The sequence below is a fragment of the Pieris napi genome, chromosome 12 (assembly GCF_905475465.1).
Source record: "Pieris napi chromosome 12, ilPieNapi1.2, whole genome shotgun sequence".
NCBI classification, from domain to species: Eukaryota; Metazoa; Arthropoda; class Insecta; order Lepidoptera; family Pieridae; genus Pieris; species Pieris napi.
In genome coordinates, this window is record NC_062245.1 from 5,919,446 (window position 1) to 5,935,742 (window position 16,297).

At 34.2% G+C, this 16,297-nt stretch overlaps 1 long non-coding RNA gene across 1 annotated transcript; it reads right to left on the bottom strand.

The window, feature by feature from the left end:
• Positions 1-3,151: 3,151 nt before the first annotated feature.
• Positions 3,152-4,116, bottom strand: LOC125054566. Its single transcript, XR_007117726.1, has 3 exons — positions 4,004-4,116; positions 3,677-3,753; positions 3,152-3,303 (listed from the first exon to the last, which is right to left on the bottom strand). It is a non-coding gene; the product is annotated as an uncharacterized LOC125054566 (long non-coding RNA).
• Between the last annotated feature and the right edge of the window lie 12,181 nt (positions 4,117-16,297).

A 16,297-nucleotide genomic window follows, 5' to 3' on the forward strand; every position in this document is an offset into this window, starting at 1 on the left:
ACTTGCCATTTTACACCCGAAATTTATCATCAAAAGTGTGAATAAAACGATAGATGTAATTTAAAATTTGAAAAAATTGTTATCTTCATTAATTCCTTACTTCCCAAAAACTTATATCACCAATAAGACGTTATCACGTAAACATCTCGATCGTAAACCTACTTTACAAACAACCAATTTTTTTTTTAATAATAATATAATATATGTATATAAAGTGTAGCTCAAATATCGGCTTTTTATGTTGGAGTTATGCAAATGCCAGTTATTCGGGCTCGCGAGTGCGTTGCCGGCCTTTTAAGAATTGGTTCGCTTTTAGTTAAAGTTACTAATTAATACGAATTACCGTATTGATCTTAAATATAATAATATCTACACTAATAACTAAACGATACTAATAGGATCATAGACTACAGGTACTTGTTTTTGGCTTGTACATAACAACACTAGGAAACAGCACTTCGCTTTTAACTTCCGCCATACGGCAATCACTAAACTTATTTTAACATTCTTAAGTCAAATACATACAGACTATAATTGCATGTCCGCTTTCGAAGATTCCCAAACACATTCTTGAAATAGAGATACTCACGCTAGAAGAATAATATGGTATCAAGTTTTAGTAAGTACGGCACATTTTGACAATTTAATTTTGTATGCGTTCCATTATCGTTGTCAAATTTTAGGCAAATAATGTAGAGATTGAGTTAAGTTTATTTTTTGGGGAAGACAATGAGCTCATTTAAATAAATAATTTTTTTAATAATCTATTTACAAATTAAAATGTTGGCGACGGTAGCTATAGCGAGCATGGTCAAGAGTTATCAGCGGTTTTATAACTTAAAATAACCAATATTTATGATGGTAATATGTGTGTGAAAACACAACAAGACAAGTGACCTTATTCAATGCTGAGAGTTCATTTCAAAAAAACAAACACATAAAAAATCATCTATTGTGGATCGAATCGTTTACAACGTTTAATGGTATAGCATGGTCAGTAGTTGAAAGCTTTATAATATATTACAGTAATTGTGATAACATATAGAGACATTGTTCAATAGCCATATTTACAGTTTAATTACCAAAAACAAATATGTAAAAAACATCTATTTGCGGATTAATTCGTTTCTCACATTTTGTGCTGCAACAAGCATGGTCAGGAGTTGTCAGAGGTCAATAGTCTATTAACAATAATTGCGATAAAATGTCATACGGTCTTATTCAATAGTATACGATAAGCCTCTAAAAGCCACCGAACGTGGAGAACATTTATTTATTTCTAATTACGTAATATTAACACCATACAATTCTTGTACCATGTCATGAGAACTATTTGCACGTCTTCTGCATGCGTGGGCGCAAGCTTTTCAATACGTAATGTCAAAACATGTTGCGTAACAAATACACAATGACAGAGAAAAAAAATTATTCATTTAAGCGTAATTTCATTATTGTGTAACTCTCCAACCCACACTTAGCTAAAAACTTAAGTACCCAATAAACGTGATCTCAATTAGCTTAACCTAGAACTTAAGATTTATAGAATTAACAACATGTTTGATGAATTTTAAAACGATACTATCGAAGTGGTACAAATAATTTGATTATTTATTTAAAAATTACCTAAAGTAGCCCATAACAATGTACAAAGTCACTAATGAATTCCAAGAAAAACAATGGCGCTATAACCTTCTAGGTCTGGGCCACAGATTTTGTATCTGTGACGTGTGTATTTCTATTACGCAAGTAGGTGATCAGCCTGTGCCTGACACACGCCGTCGACTATTTGGGTCTAAAGTATTCGGTTTCCTCACGATGTTATCGTTCACCGTACGAGCGAGTGTTAAATGCACAGCGGGGGATCGCACCTACGACTGGGATAAGAATCGCTCGCCAATACTGTTAGTGTTAAGCTGAATAAACGGTATACCTTATATAACTTCACTGAATAAATTTTGTTACGGTAAAAGCTGTCACTTTTTACCGTAACAATATTAAGTGTGCGCAATGTGGTGGTAAGTGGTAAATCTCTGAGCAAGTGAGTACCCGCTACACAGCCAGCAATAGTTGCAGTTAACAGTTTCCCATGCCAAGTGTGGTTAATCGGTGCTCGCAGCCCAAACCTCTCTAAACACCTACATTATGTTCTCAAATAGGTACCGAGTAACAGATCCCTCCTCACGTCAAGCTGGGTGTATCCAACCATACCTGATACTCAAAACAAAGAAGAGTTTTTCGGATTAATACCCGCAGCTGAGTTTCATCATCGGACCTCGGGACAGAATACGAATTCCCACCTCTCGATGTCCTTTGTTCTACAACTGAGCGTTATTTCAGGCAATATTTGCCACGCCACTACGTGGAACCAGCTGCCCTTTAAACTATTTCCGAACCAATTCGACATAGGCCGCAATGAGTGTCCATAGGCGGTTGTATTACTTAACATCAGATGAGCCTCTTGCCCGTTTGACCCTGTTCTATATAATAAAAAAATAATAATGTCGGATACATACGCAGGTTGAACGAGTAATTTCCTCATCCTCATTTTTTATTACAACTTATTTTTTGTATTCGCTTCATATTGATTTCCACTGTAAACATCTCGGCGAGTATTGTGCGCTTTTCTAGCCTTTTTGTATTAAAGGTACTAGTAAAAAAAACATCAAAAAACACCCTTCCTTTTTTTAAGAAGCTTCTTTCTTCTTTCTTTAGAAGGTTTCCTTTTTAAAACACAATTTAATTTGCATTTTCAAACTACAACTTTTTCCTTAAATCAAAATAATGTCAAACAATATTAAATATCCAAACTCTCATAAATAACATTATAAATTTTAAAATAAATTTTAAATAAATAAAAACATTATAAATTTTAAATGTATTTTTAAATTTCATTTAAAAATAGAATTTATCACTAAAATAAAAGCCATAAATAAAAACCTTTTATTAATATTAACATTTACATTTTCATCTCAATTAGATATGCATAAATTGATAACCATTTATCAAACAATCTATACTAGGAAATACTTTAGCAAGTAAATTGAATTGTACTATTTAATTTTTATAACTGGCATTTACCAACATTACCAACTAGCTAATTCAATACAATATAGTTTATTTAATTAGAAATACATTCGCTAACAAATTTACTGTAATTCGCTTTAAAACATTTATTCAGAAACAGTTATAGTCAGTTGTTTGCTGCGACTATTTTCGAATTTGTCCATGGTTTTTATATCCAATATCATAGTTATGGACACAGATAGACCAATAAGCATTATAAATGTTACCATTAGACCAGACCTGAAAATGTTTTAATATTTAGTATGTATGCTCCATAACCCTCAATGAAAAAACATTTCTACGTTTCAATTCATGGTAATTCTTTATAGTCAAGTAGGTGATCAGCTTACTATGACTTAATTCGACATGTTGTTCAAGACATATTTTGACCATGTTTTCTTTCATGGTATTTCAAACAATCAATTGATGCACAGCCAAGGTTCGAACGCACAAACATTCTTATAATATATTTCTCCATATATTATAAGAATGTTATAAAAATACGATTTTCAAAAACAGTCAAAGACACAAATATGTTGATACTGCAGTATTTCAATTCATAGGAATAGTACCTATTAAAATTGCTCATTAGATTTGCCTGTACTTAACTTACCATATGGGCACACTAGTAAATCCAATGCAGTCAAATGCATCCGAGAATTTCTCAGTACTGTCCATAAATGGCTGCATCTAAAACACGAATTTCTTTTAAATAAATAAAAAAATGTTTTCTCTTGTTCCCATTGTATAAAATGATTCTAATACCATTAATTATTGTTCAGTGAGTAGAAAACATTTAAACAGTTTTTTAAACATTCAACTAATACCCCAGGCAATTCCCTCATAGGCCGACAACACAACTGTAAGCCGAGGTTGCTTGTGTCCATGGGCAGAGCTGAACTTCATTCAGCGAGCGTCCCATAAAAAAATGCGCGTGTACCTGGATATTCCGAAATGTAAGAGAAGCATCCTCAGACGCGTAGACCAACGGTAGGGAACAGTGATAAGCCTTTCCCAGAACAGCTGAAGGAGCATCTGGAGGGGCTGGGGCCTGGTAAGTTGAGGCCACTTGTGGCTAACCCTCGCTTCACTTCAACACCCACTGCTGTCCACCAACCAGCTGATTGCTTGAAGCTGAACTCCAGGGTTATCTAAAACCATGTATGTGCTATTTAAATTTGATAAAATATTAATTTTAGGAATGTCAAATATAATACTTTTAACTTGTGAATAGGCTATCTCACTTTTACAATTTAATTACTAACATTGATGAGAACATTGATATATTATATTCCATAACAATTTCCTACTACCTGTAATTTTGTGTATAAGTGTATTACGCTCTTAATGAGATTTAAGTTTCTGTTTAGTTTTAGTTTTTACCGTTTGCTTGTGTTCTCTCACTTGCCCTATCTGTTCTAGTCCTAGATATTTGTTCTTGTCCAAAATATCAATTCTTGTCCAAGATATCTGTTCTTGCCCAAGATATCTGTTCTTGTATTATATATCTGTTCTTGTTCAAGATATCTGTTCTTGTCCAAGATATCTGTTCTTGCCCTAGATATCTGTTCTTGTCCAAGATATATGTTCTTGCCCTATACATCTGTTCTTGTCCTAAACATCTGTTTTTGTCCTAGATATCTGTTCTTGTCCAAGATATCTGTTCTTGCCCTAGATATCTGTTCTTGTATTATAAATCAGTGCTTGTCCAAGAAATCTGTTCTTGTCCAAGATATATGTTCTTGCCCTAGATATCTGTTCTTGTATGATATATCAGTGCTTGTCCAAGATATCAGTGCTTGTCCAAGATATCTATTCTTGTCCTAGATATCTGTTCTTGCCCTAGATATCTGTTCTTGTATTATATATCAGTGCTTGTCCAAGATATCTTTTCTTGTCCTAGATATCTGTTCTTGCCCTAGATATCTGTTCTTGTCCAAGATATCTGTTCTTGTCCAAGATATATGTTCTTGCCCTAGATATCTGTTCTTGTCCAAGATATTAGTGCTTGTCCAAGATATCTGTTCTTGCCCTAGATATATGTTCTTGTATTATATATTAGTGCTTGTCCAAGATATCTGTTCTTGTCCTAGATATCTGTTCTTGTCCTAGATATCTGTTCTTGTATTATATATTAGTGCTTGTCCTATACATCTGTTCTTGTCCTAGATATCTGTTCTTGCCCTATATATCTGTTCTTGCCCTAGATATCTGTTCTTGTCTTAGATATCTGTTCTTGTCCTAGATATCTGTTCTTGTATTATATATTAGTGCTTGTCCTATACATCTGTTCTTGTCCAAGATATCTGTTCTTGCCCTAGATGTCTGTTCTTGTCCTAGATATCTGTTCTTGCCCTAGATATCTGTTCTTGTATTATATATTAGTGCTTGTCCAAGATATCTGTTCTTGCCCTAGATATCTGTTCTTGTATTATTTATCAGTGCTTGTCCAAGATATCTGTTCTTGCCCTAGATATCTGTTCTTGTATTATATATCAGTGCTTGTCCAAGATATCTGTTCTTGCCCTAGATATCTGTTCTTGTATTATAAATCAGTGCTTGTCCAAGAAATCTGTTCTTGTCCAAGATATATGTTCTTGCCCTAGATATCTGTTCTTGTATGATATATCAGTGCTTGTCCAAGATATCAGTGCTTGTCCAAGATATCTATTCTTGTCCTAGATATCTGTTCTTGCCCTAGATATCTGTTCTTGTATTATATATCAGTGCTTGTCCAAGATATCTTTTCTTGTCCTAGATATCTGTTCTTGCCCTAGATATCTGTTCTTGTCCAAGATATCTGTTCTTGTCCAAGATATATGTTCTTGCCCTAGATATCTGTTCTTGTCCAAGATATTAGTGCTTGTCCAAGATATCTGTTCTTGCCCTAGATATATGTTCTTGTATTATATATTAGTGCTTGTCCAAGATATCTGTTCTTGTCCTAGATATCTGTGCTTGTCCTAGATATCTGTTCTTGTATTATATATTAGTGCTTGTCCTATACATCTGTTCTTGTCCAAGATATCTGTTCTTGCCCTAGATGTCTGTTCTTGTCCTAGATATCTGTTCTTGCCCTAGATATCTGTTCTTGCCCTATATATCTGTTCTTGTATTATATATTAGTGCTTGTCCTATACATCTGTTCTTGTCCTAGATATCTGTTCTTGCCCTAGATATCTGTTCTTGCCCTAGATATATATTCTTGTATTATATATTAGTGCTTGTCCAAGATATCTGTTCTTGCCCTAGATATATGTTCTTGTATTATATATTAGTGCTTGTCCAAGATATCTGTTCTTGTCCTAGATATCTGTTCTTGTCCTAGATATCTGTTCTTGTATTATATATTAGTGCTTGTCCAAGATATCTGTTCTTGCCCTAGATATCTGTTCTTGCCCTAGATATATATTCTTGTATTATATATTAGTGCTTGTCCAAGATATCTGTTCTTGCCCTAGATATCTGTTCTTGTCCAAGATATCTGTTCTTGTCCTAGATAACTGTTCTTGCCCTAGATGTCTGTTCTTGCCCTAGATATCTGTTCTTGCCCTAGATATCTGTTCTTGTATTATATATTAGTGCTTGTCCAAGATATCTGTTCTTGCCCTAGATATCTGTTCTTGTATTATTTATCAGTGCTTGTCCAAGATATCTGTTCTTGCCCTAGATATCTGTTCTTGTATTATATATCAGTGCTTGTCCAAGATATCTGTTCTTGTCCTAGATATCTGTTCTTGTATTATATATTAGTGCTTGTCCAAGATATCTGTTCTTGTCCTAGATATCTGTTCTTGCCCTAGATATCTGTTCTTGTCCAAGATATATGTTCTTGCCCTAGATATCTGTTCTTGTATTATATATTAGTGCTTGTCCAAGATATCTGTTCTTGCCCTAGATATCTGTTCTTGTATTATATATTAGTGCTTGTCCTAGATATCTGTTCTTGCCCTAGATATCTGTTCTTGTATTATATATTAGTGCTTGTCCAAGATATCTGTTCTTGCCCTAGATATCTGTTCTTGCCCTAGATATCTGTTCTTGTATTATATATTAGTGCTTGTCCAAGATATCTGTTCTTGCCCTAGATATATGTTCTTGTATTATATATCAGTGCTTGTCCAAGATATCTGTTCTTGCCCTAGATATCTGTTCTTGCCCAAGATATATGTTCTTGCCCTAGATATCTGTTCTTGTCCTAGATATCTGTTCTTGTCCTAGATATCTGTTCTTGCCCTAGATATCTGTTCTTGTCCTATACATCTGTTCTTGTCCTATACATCTGTTCTTGCCCTAGATATCTGTTCTTGTCCTAGATATCTGTTCTTGCCCTAGATATCTGTTCTTGTGTTATATATCAGTGCTTGTCCAAGATATCTGTTCATGCCCTAGATATCTGTTCTTGCCCTAGATATCTGTTCTTGTATTATATATTAGTGCTTGTCCAAGATATCTGTTCTTGCCCTAGATATCTGTTCTTGCCCTAGATATCTGTTCTTGTATTATATATTAGTGCTTGTCCAAGATATCTGTTCTTGCCCTAGATATATGTTCTTGTATTATATATCAGTTCTTGTCCTATACATCTGTTCTTGTATTATATATCAGTGCTTGTCCTATATATCTGTTCTTGTCCAAGATATCTGTTCTTGTCCTAGATATCTGTTCTTGCCCTAGATATCTGTTCTTGTATTGTATATTAGTGCTTGTCCAAGATATCTGTTCTTGTCCAAGATATATGTTCTTGATCTAGATATCTGTTCTTGTCCTAGATATCTGTTCTTGTCCTAGATATCTGTTCTTGCCCTAGATATCTGTTCTTGTCTAAGATACCTGTTCTTGTCCTTTATATTTGTTCTTGTCCAAGATTTATGTTCTTGTCCTAATCCTAGTGATTTTTTTTTTCTAATAGGCGAGTATTGGCTTGGATTATATATTAGTGCTTGTCCAAGATATCTGTTCTTGCCCTAGATATCTGTTCTTGTATTATATATCAGTGCTTGTCCAAGATATCTGTTCTTGCCCTATATATCTGTTCTTGTCCTAGATATCTGTTCTTGTATTATATATTAGTGCTTGTCCAAGATATCTGTTCTTGCCCTAGATATCTGTTCTTGTATTATATATTAGTGCTTGTCCTAGATATCTGTTCTTGCCCTAGATATCTGTTCTTGTATTATATATTAGTGCTTGTCCTAGATATCTGTTCTTGCCCTAGATATCTGTTCTTGTATTATATATTAGTGCTTGTCCAAGATATCTGTTCTTGTATTATATATTAGTGCTTGTCCAAGATATCTGTTCTTGCCCTAGATATATGTTCTTGTATTATATATCAGTGCTTGTCCAAGATATCTGTTCTTGCCCTAGATATCTGTTCTTGCCCAAGATATATGTTCTTGCCCTAGATATCTGTTCTTGTCCTAGATATCTGTTCTTGCCCTAGATATCTGTTCTTGCCCTAGATATCTGTTCTTGTATTATATATTAGTGCTTGTCCAAGATATCTGTTCTTGCCCTAGATATCTGTTCTTGTATTATATATTAGTGCTTGTCCAAGATATCTGTTCTTGCCCTAGATATCTGTTCTTGCCCTAGATATCTGTTCTTGTATTATATATTAGTGCTTGTCCAAGATATCTGTTCTTGCCCTAGATATCTGTTCTTGCCCTAGATATCTGTTCTTGTATTATATATTAGTGCTTGTCCAAGATATCTGTTCTTGCCCTAGATATATGTTCTTGTATTATATATCAGTGCTTGTCCAAGATATCTGTTCTTGCCCTAGATATCTGTTCTTGCCCTAGATATCTGTTCTTGTATTATATATTAGTGCTTGTCCTAGATATCTGTTCTTGCCCTAGATATCTGTTCTTGTATTATATATTAGTGCTTGTCCAAGATATCTGTTCTTGCCCTAGATATCTGTTCTTGCCCTAGATATCTGTTCTTGTATTATATATTAGTGCTTGTCCAAGATATCTGTTCTTGCCCTAGATATCTGTTCTTGCCCTAGATATCTGTTCTTGTATTATATATTAGTGCTTGTCCAAGATATCTGTTCTTGCCCTAGATATATGTTCTTGTATTATATATCAGTGCTTGTCCAAGATATCTGTTCTTGCCCTAGATATCTGTTCTTGCCCAAGATATCTGTTCTTGTCCTAGATATCTGTTCTTGTCCTAGATATCTGTTCTTGTCCTAGATATCTGTTCTTGTATTATATATCAGTGCTTGTCCAAGATATCTGTTCTTGCCCTAGATATCTGTTCTTGTATTATATATTAGTGCTTGTCCAAGATATCTGTTCTTGCCCTAGATATCTGTTCTTGTCCTAGATATCTGTTCTTGCCCTAGATATCTGTTCTTGTATTATATATTAGTGCTTGTCCTAGATATCTGTTCTTGCCATAGATATCTGTTCTTGTATTATATATTAGTGCTTGTCCAAGATATCTGTTCTTGCCCTAGATATCTGTTCTTGTCCTAGATATCTGTTCTTGCCCTAGATATCTGTTCTTGTATTATATATTAGTGCTTGTCCTAGATATCTGTTCTTGCCATAGATATCTGTTCTTGTATTATATATTAGTGCTTGTCCAAGATATCTGTTCTTGCCCTAGATATCTGTTCTTGCCCTAGATATCTGTTCTTGTATTATATATTAGTGCTTGTCCTAGATATCTGTTCTTGCCCTAGATATCTGTTCTTGTATTATATATTAGTGCTTGTCCAAGATATCTGTTCTTGCCCTAGATATCTGATCTTGCCCTAGATATCTGTTCTTGTATTATATATTAGTGCTTGTCCAAGATATCTGTTCTTGCCCTAGATATCTGTTCTTGCCCTAGATATCTGTTCTTGCCCTAGATATCTGTTCTTGTATTATATATTAGTGCTTGTCCAAGATATCTGTTCTTGCCCTAGATATATGTTCTTGTATTATATATCAGTGCTTGTCCAAGATATCTGTTCTTGCCCTAGATATCTGTTCTTGCCCAAGATATCTGTTCTTGTCCTAGATATCTGTTCTTGTCCTAGATATCTGTTCTTGTCCTAGATATCTGTTCTTGTATTATATATCAGTGCTTGTCCAAGATATCTGTTCTTGCCCTATATATCTGTTCTTGCCCTAGATATCTGTTCTTGTATTATATATTAGTGCTTGTCCAAGATATCTGTTCTTGCCCTAGATATCTGTTCTTGCCCTAGATATCTGTTCTTGTATTATATATTAGTGCTTGTCCTAGATATCTGTTCTTGCCATAGATATCTGTTCTTGTATTATATATTAGTGCTTGTCCAAGATATCTGTTCTTGCCCTAGATATCTGTTCTTGCCCTAGATATCTGTTCTTGTATTATATATTAGTGCTTGTCCTAGATATCTGTTCTTGCCCTAGATATCTGTTCTTGTATTATATATTAGTGCTTGTCCAAGATATCTGTTCTTGCCCTAGATATCTGTTCTTGCCCTAGATATCTGTTCTTGTATTATATATTAGTGCTTGTCCAAGATATCTGTTCTTGCCCTAGATATCTGTTCTTGCCCTAGATATCTGTTCTTGTGTTATATATCAGTGCTTGTCCAAGATATCTGTTCATGCCCTAGATATCTGTTCTTGTCCAAGATGTCTGTTCTTGCCCTAGATATATGTTCTTGCCCTAGATATCTGTTCTTGCCCTGGATATCTGTTCTTATCCTAGATATCTGTTCTTGTCCAAGATATCTGTTCCTGTCCAAGATATCTGTTCTTGTCCTAGATATCTGTTCTTGTCCTAGATATCTGTTCTTGTCCTATACATCTGTTCTTGTATTATATATCAGTGCTTGTCCTATATATCTGTTCTTGTCCAAGATGTCTGTTCTTGCCCTAGATATCTGTTCTTGCCCTAGATATCTGTTCTTATCCTAGATATCAATTCTTGTCCTATACATCTGTTCTTGTCCTATACATCTGTTCTTGCCCTAGATATCTGTTCTTGTCCTAGATATCTGTTCTTGTCCTAGATATCTGTTCTTGCCCTAGATATCTGTTCTTGTATTGTATATTAGTGCTTGTCCAAGATATCTGTTCTTGTCCAAGATATATGTTCTTGCCCTAGATATCTGTTCTTGTCCTAGATATCTGTTCTTGTCCTAGATATCTGTTCTTGCCCTAGATATCTGTTCTTGTCCAAGATACCTGTTCTTGTCCTTTATATTTGTTCTTGTCCAAGATTTATGTTCTTGTCCTAATCCTAGTGATTTTTTTTTTCTAATAGGCGAGTAGGTCATCAACCTTCTGGGACTGATACAAGCCCTCGAATTTTTGGATCTATTTTTGGGTTGGTTTCCTCCTTTTCTTCATCCTACGAGTGAATGTTAAATGAGCACATAGAAAAGTCCATGGGCGCGCAGACGAAGTTTGAACCTATTCAGGGATGAGAGTAGGGCTCATAGGCCGGTTACTGCACAATCCCAATGTTTTTTGGAATAATATTCTTAAAAATATGATTAGGTTTTATAGATGAGAAATGTTTTGAATAACTAAAATAGTGACCAATCTTTCTCTCTAGTGGTTCAAATAAAATACCTTGTCTCGAGTATTACCGCCGTCAGCAAATCTCACAACGAGTATTGTATATAGTCTAGTTGGTTTCACAGTTGGTTCCCCCACTGGAGTGTCAAGGACTGTGGTGGTACCATCCTCCCACTTGAGCTCTGGCCATCCTGTGGAGTATAGTAAAGCTGCTTTGCCTGGCGGACCTGGAATTAATGATTATTTATTAAAACAGGACAACATAAAATGATCCGCAGTGAAATGAAGTGCCACTTCTTCTAAAATACAATCAATAAATGTTTTAAATTGATAGTACAAAAATTAAACAAGCTGTTTTAAAGTACATAGTACATACCTACTACATATATTTTGGAAAATATTTAAATCTGATGCAACTATTAGCTTTTTTATATATAAAACTTATTCCACTCATTTTGATACGTTATAATATAGTTTATAAATAAAATATACAAATAAAAATGCGTGTAAAGCCACGAACGTCTGAATTGAAAAACTACTTGCCAGTGGCATTATACAGGGCGTATTTGGGTAAATTCCGAGCTGGCTTTTCTTCTTCTGTAGTAGAAGTGATTGTTGTAGTGCCGTCTTCTGCTTGGCGCCGAACCCGAGACCACTCACTGTCGTAATCAATAGGTTGGGACTGAGATATTGAGTTACCTGTAATTCATATAAAACTATAAAAATATTTTTTTTTACTATTATAAAGCAGGTCAAGATCAGCTTCTGTGTACATATTCATATTAGGAGAAAAAAAGCCAGAGCAAAAAAATATAAATGTTATTACTCACTTTTACTGTATTTCGAATTATATTTATCGGTATTAATTATAAATTTATGAATAAGATCATGAAAACCTAATTCAGACAAGATTTCGTATTTTGTGAAATTTTTGTTTACAATTTATTTGCGGTTTCGAAAAGTATAAATATTTTTTTAAATTGCAACCTTATAAGTAATCTGCTGAGTAGTTTTTTACATTTGTTTAATTATAATTCATACTATGTATGACTGACAATATTAATTATATTTTTTTTAATATAGATTTCTGCATCAAAATCACTTTACATCATATTCAATTTTAGAACGCTTACAAAACTGAGTACAACATTCCTATTGAAGTTTGCATAAATTTATAACAATACTCATAAGTGCGCATGCGACACAGATCTAATTTAAAATTAAAATATACATACAATATTTTTTTTACTTGTGCTTAAAAGTAGGAACGTGACTATGACTCGTTGACATTTTTTTCGTATATGTACATAAAATTTATTGAAGTAATATCACGTAGGTTCTTTTTTAATTTCAATAACAATACAGTATAACGCTTTGGCGTCAATCTGAGATAATCTTAAACCCAGATATTATTAAATGATCGAATTATTGTTGTTCGACTTTACATTTGCGATAATATTTTTAACAGGCGCTAAACAATTTATTTTTACGGAAATGGGCCAAGTATATTGTGTTTTTTTATCGAAAATGTTTAAATAAACAAATATCAAACCTCAATTTGCCGTATAAACGCGATTCATTCCTGACTCTTCTGAAATATATATATATACCTGAACATGGAGCTTTTTGACAGCAGTATTACAACTTTTTAACAATAATTGTAATGCTTTAGTGTGTTTTTATCAACTTTATTTTATTTTAAATAAAACATATACAATAGAGCAATGTAGTGTTAGTAGCTTCGATCCCCGGCTGTGCACCAATGGACTTTCTTTCTATGTGCACATTTAACATTCGCTCGAAAGGTGAAGGAAAGCATTGAGAGGAAACCGGCTTGCCTTACAACCAGAAAGTCGATGGCGTGATTCAATCACTAGAGGCTGTTTACCTATTTGCCTTTTGACAAATTATCATGAAACAGACATCTGAGGCCCAGACCTAAAATAGGTTGTAACGCCACACCATTTTACTAAAATATAACAATGCGTTTTTCACTAAAATATAAAGAATACTCTACGGAGATGGGCAACAAGTGAATCATGGTAAATGGTGGTGATAAAATTAGTTGTATCGCCGTCGGTAGCGCTAATCAGTGAAAGCTACACTCTTACTGATTGTGTGCTACAAGGCATAAGCGTTCGGAGACATGTGTAAAGTAAGCGGGAATAAGCTTGCTCAATAATTAGTTTTATTATTTAAGCCATTCTAAGAATTACCCCGACAGGACAAGACACGCTTCACGAGACTGAATATTATAAATCTAGGACAGAGTGCAACGGAAATGACTTTAAAAATGGAACACAAATGGGGAACAACACTTTGAACATTGATCTATTGTAAATGTATTTATATCTTTACTAAATAGCTAGTAACTATTTTTGTTTGACAGTATTTGATTTTAAACAATTGGCGTTGCGGTCCAGGCATCTATCTAAAGTCTATAGATTATATTGCCTATTATTGGATGTAGCGCTTCTGAAATACTTAACATTTGTATTTAATAATAATATATATTATGTATATAAAGTGTAGCTCAATATTACAAAAGTAAGATATGTACCTATGTGGTTTTTGAAATGTTTGGTATAGGTTTATTAAATTCAAATAATGTCAAGCTCAAATATCGGCTTTTTATGTTAGAGTTATGCAAATGCCAGTTTTTCGGGCTCGCGAGTGCGTTGCCGGCCTTTTAAGAATTGGTTCGCTCTTAGTTAAAGTTGTATTTAGTTAACGCGAATTAACGTATTGATCTTAAATATAATAATACCTACACTAATAACCAAACGATACTAATAGGATCATAGACTACAGGTACTTGTTTTTGGCTTGTACATAACAACACTAGGAAACAGCACTTCGCTTTTAACTTCCGCCATACGGCAATCACTAAACTTATTTTAACATTCTTAAGTCAAATACATACAGACTATAATTGCATGTCCGCTTTCGAAGATTCCCAAACGCATTCTTGAAATAGAGATACTCACGCTAGAAGAATAATACGGTATCAAGTTTTAGTGAGTACGGCACATTTTGACAATTTAATTTTGTATTCGTTCCATCTAAAACATTATCATTATCAAATTTTAGGCAAGTAATGTAGAGATTGAGTTAAGATAATTTTTTGGGGAAGACAATAAGCTCATTTAAATAAATAAATTTTTTAATAATCTATTTACAAATTAAAATGTTGGCGACGGTAGCTATAGCGAGCATGGTCAAGAGTTATCAGCGGTTTTATAACTTAAAATAACCAATATTTATGATGGTAATATGTGTGTGAAAACAGAGATAAGTGACCTTATTCTATATAAATGCTTAGAGTTCATTTCAAAAAAACAATCATAAAAAATCATCTAAATGCGGATTGAATCGTTTACAACGTTTAGTGGTATAGCATGGTCAGTAGTTGTAAGCTTTATAATATATAACAGTAATTGTGATAACATATAGAGACATTGTTCAATAGCCATATTTACAGTTTACTTACCAAAAACAAATATGTAAAAAACATCTATTTGCGGTATAATTCGTTTCTCACATTTTGTGCTGCCACAAGCATGGTCAGGAGTTGTCAGAGGTCTACTAACAATAATTGCGATAAAATGTCATACGGTAAGACCGTATAACAATACCGTTAATACCGACCGTATTCAATAGTATACGATAAGCCTCTAAAAGCCACCGAACGTGGAGAACATTTATTTATTTCTAATTACGTAATATTAACACCATACAATTCTTGTACCATGTCATGAGAACTATTTGCACGTCTTCTGCATGCGTGGGCGCAAGCTTTTCAATACGTAATGTCAAAGCATGTTGCGTAACAAATACACAATGACAGAGAAAAAATATTATTTATTTAAACGTAATTTCATTATTGTGTAACTCTCCAAGTCAACTCACGCTTAGCTAAAAAACTTAAGTACCCAATAAAGGTGATCTCAATTAGCTTAAACTAGAACTTAAGATTTATAGAATTAACAACATTTTTGATGAATTTTAAAACGATACTATCGAAGTGGTACAAATAATATGATTATTTATTTAAAAAATAACCTAAACTAGCCCATAACAATGTACACATTGTACACTCTTATGATTCCAATAAAAAAACAATGGCTACAACCTTCTAGGTCTGGGCCACAGATTTTGTATCTGTGTCGTGTGTATTTCTATTACGCAAGTAGGTGATCAGCCTGTGCCTGACAAACGCCGTCGACTATTTGGGTCTAAAGTATTCGGTTTCCTCACGATGTTTTCGTTCACCGTACGATCGAGTGTTAAATGCACAGCGGGGGATCGAACCTACGACTTCAGGGATAAGAATCGCTCGCCAATACTGTTAGTTTTAAGCTGAATAAGTCAGTTTTTACCGTAACAATATTAAGTGTGCGCAATGTGGTGGTAAGTGGAGAATCTCTGAGCAAGTGAGTGCCCACTACACAGCCAGCAATAGTTGCAGTTTCCCATGCCAAGTGTGGTTAATCGGTGCTCGCAGCCCCAACCTCTCTAACCTACATTATGTTCTCAAATAGGTACCGAGTAACAGATCCCTCCTTACATCAAGCTGGGTGTATCCAACCATACCTGATACCCAAAACAAAGAAGAGTTATTCGGATTAATACCCGCCGCTGAGTTTCATCGTCGGACCTCGAGACAGAATACGAATTCCCACCTCTCGATGTCCGTCGTTCTACAAATGAGC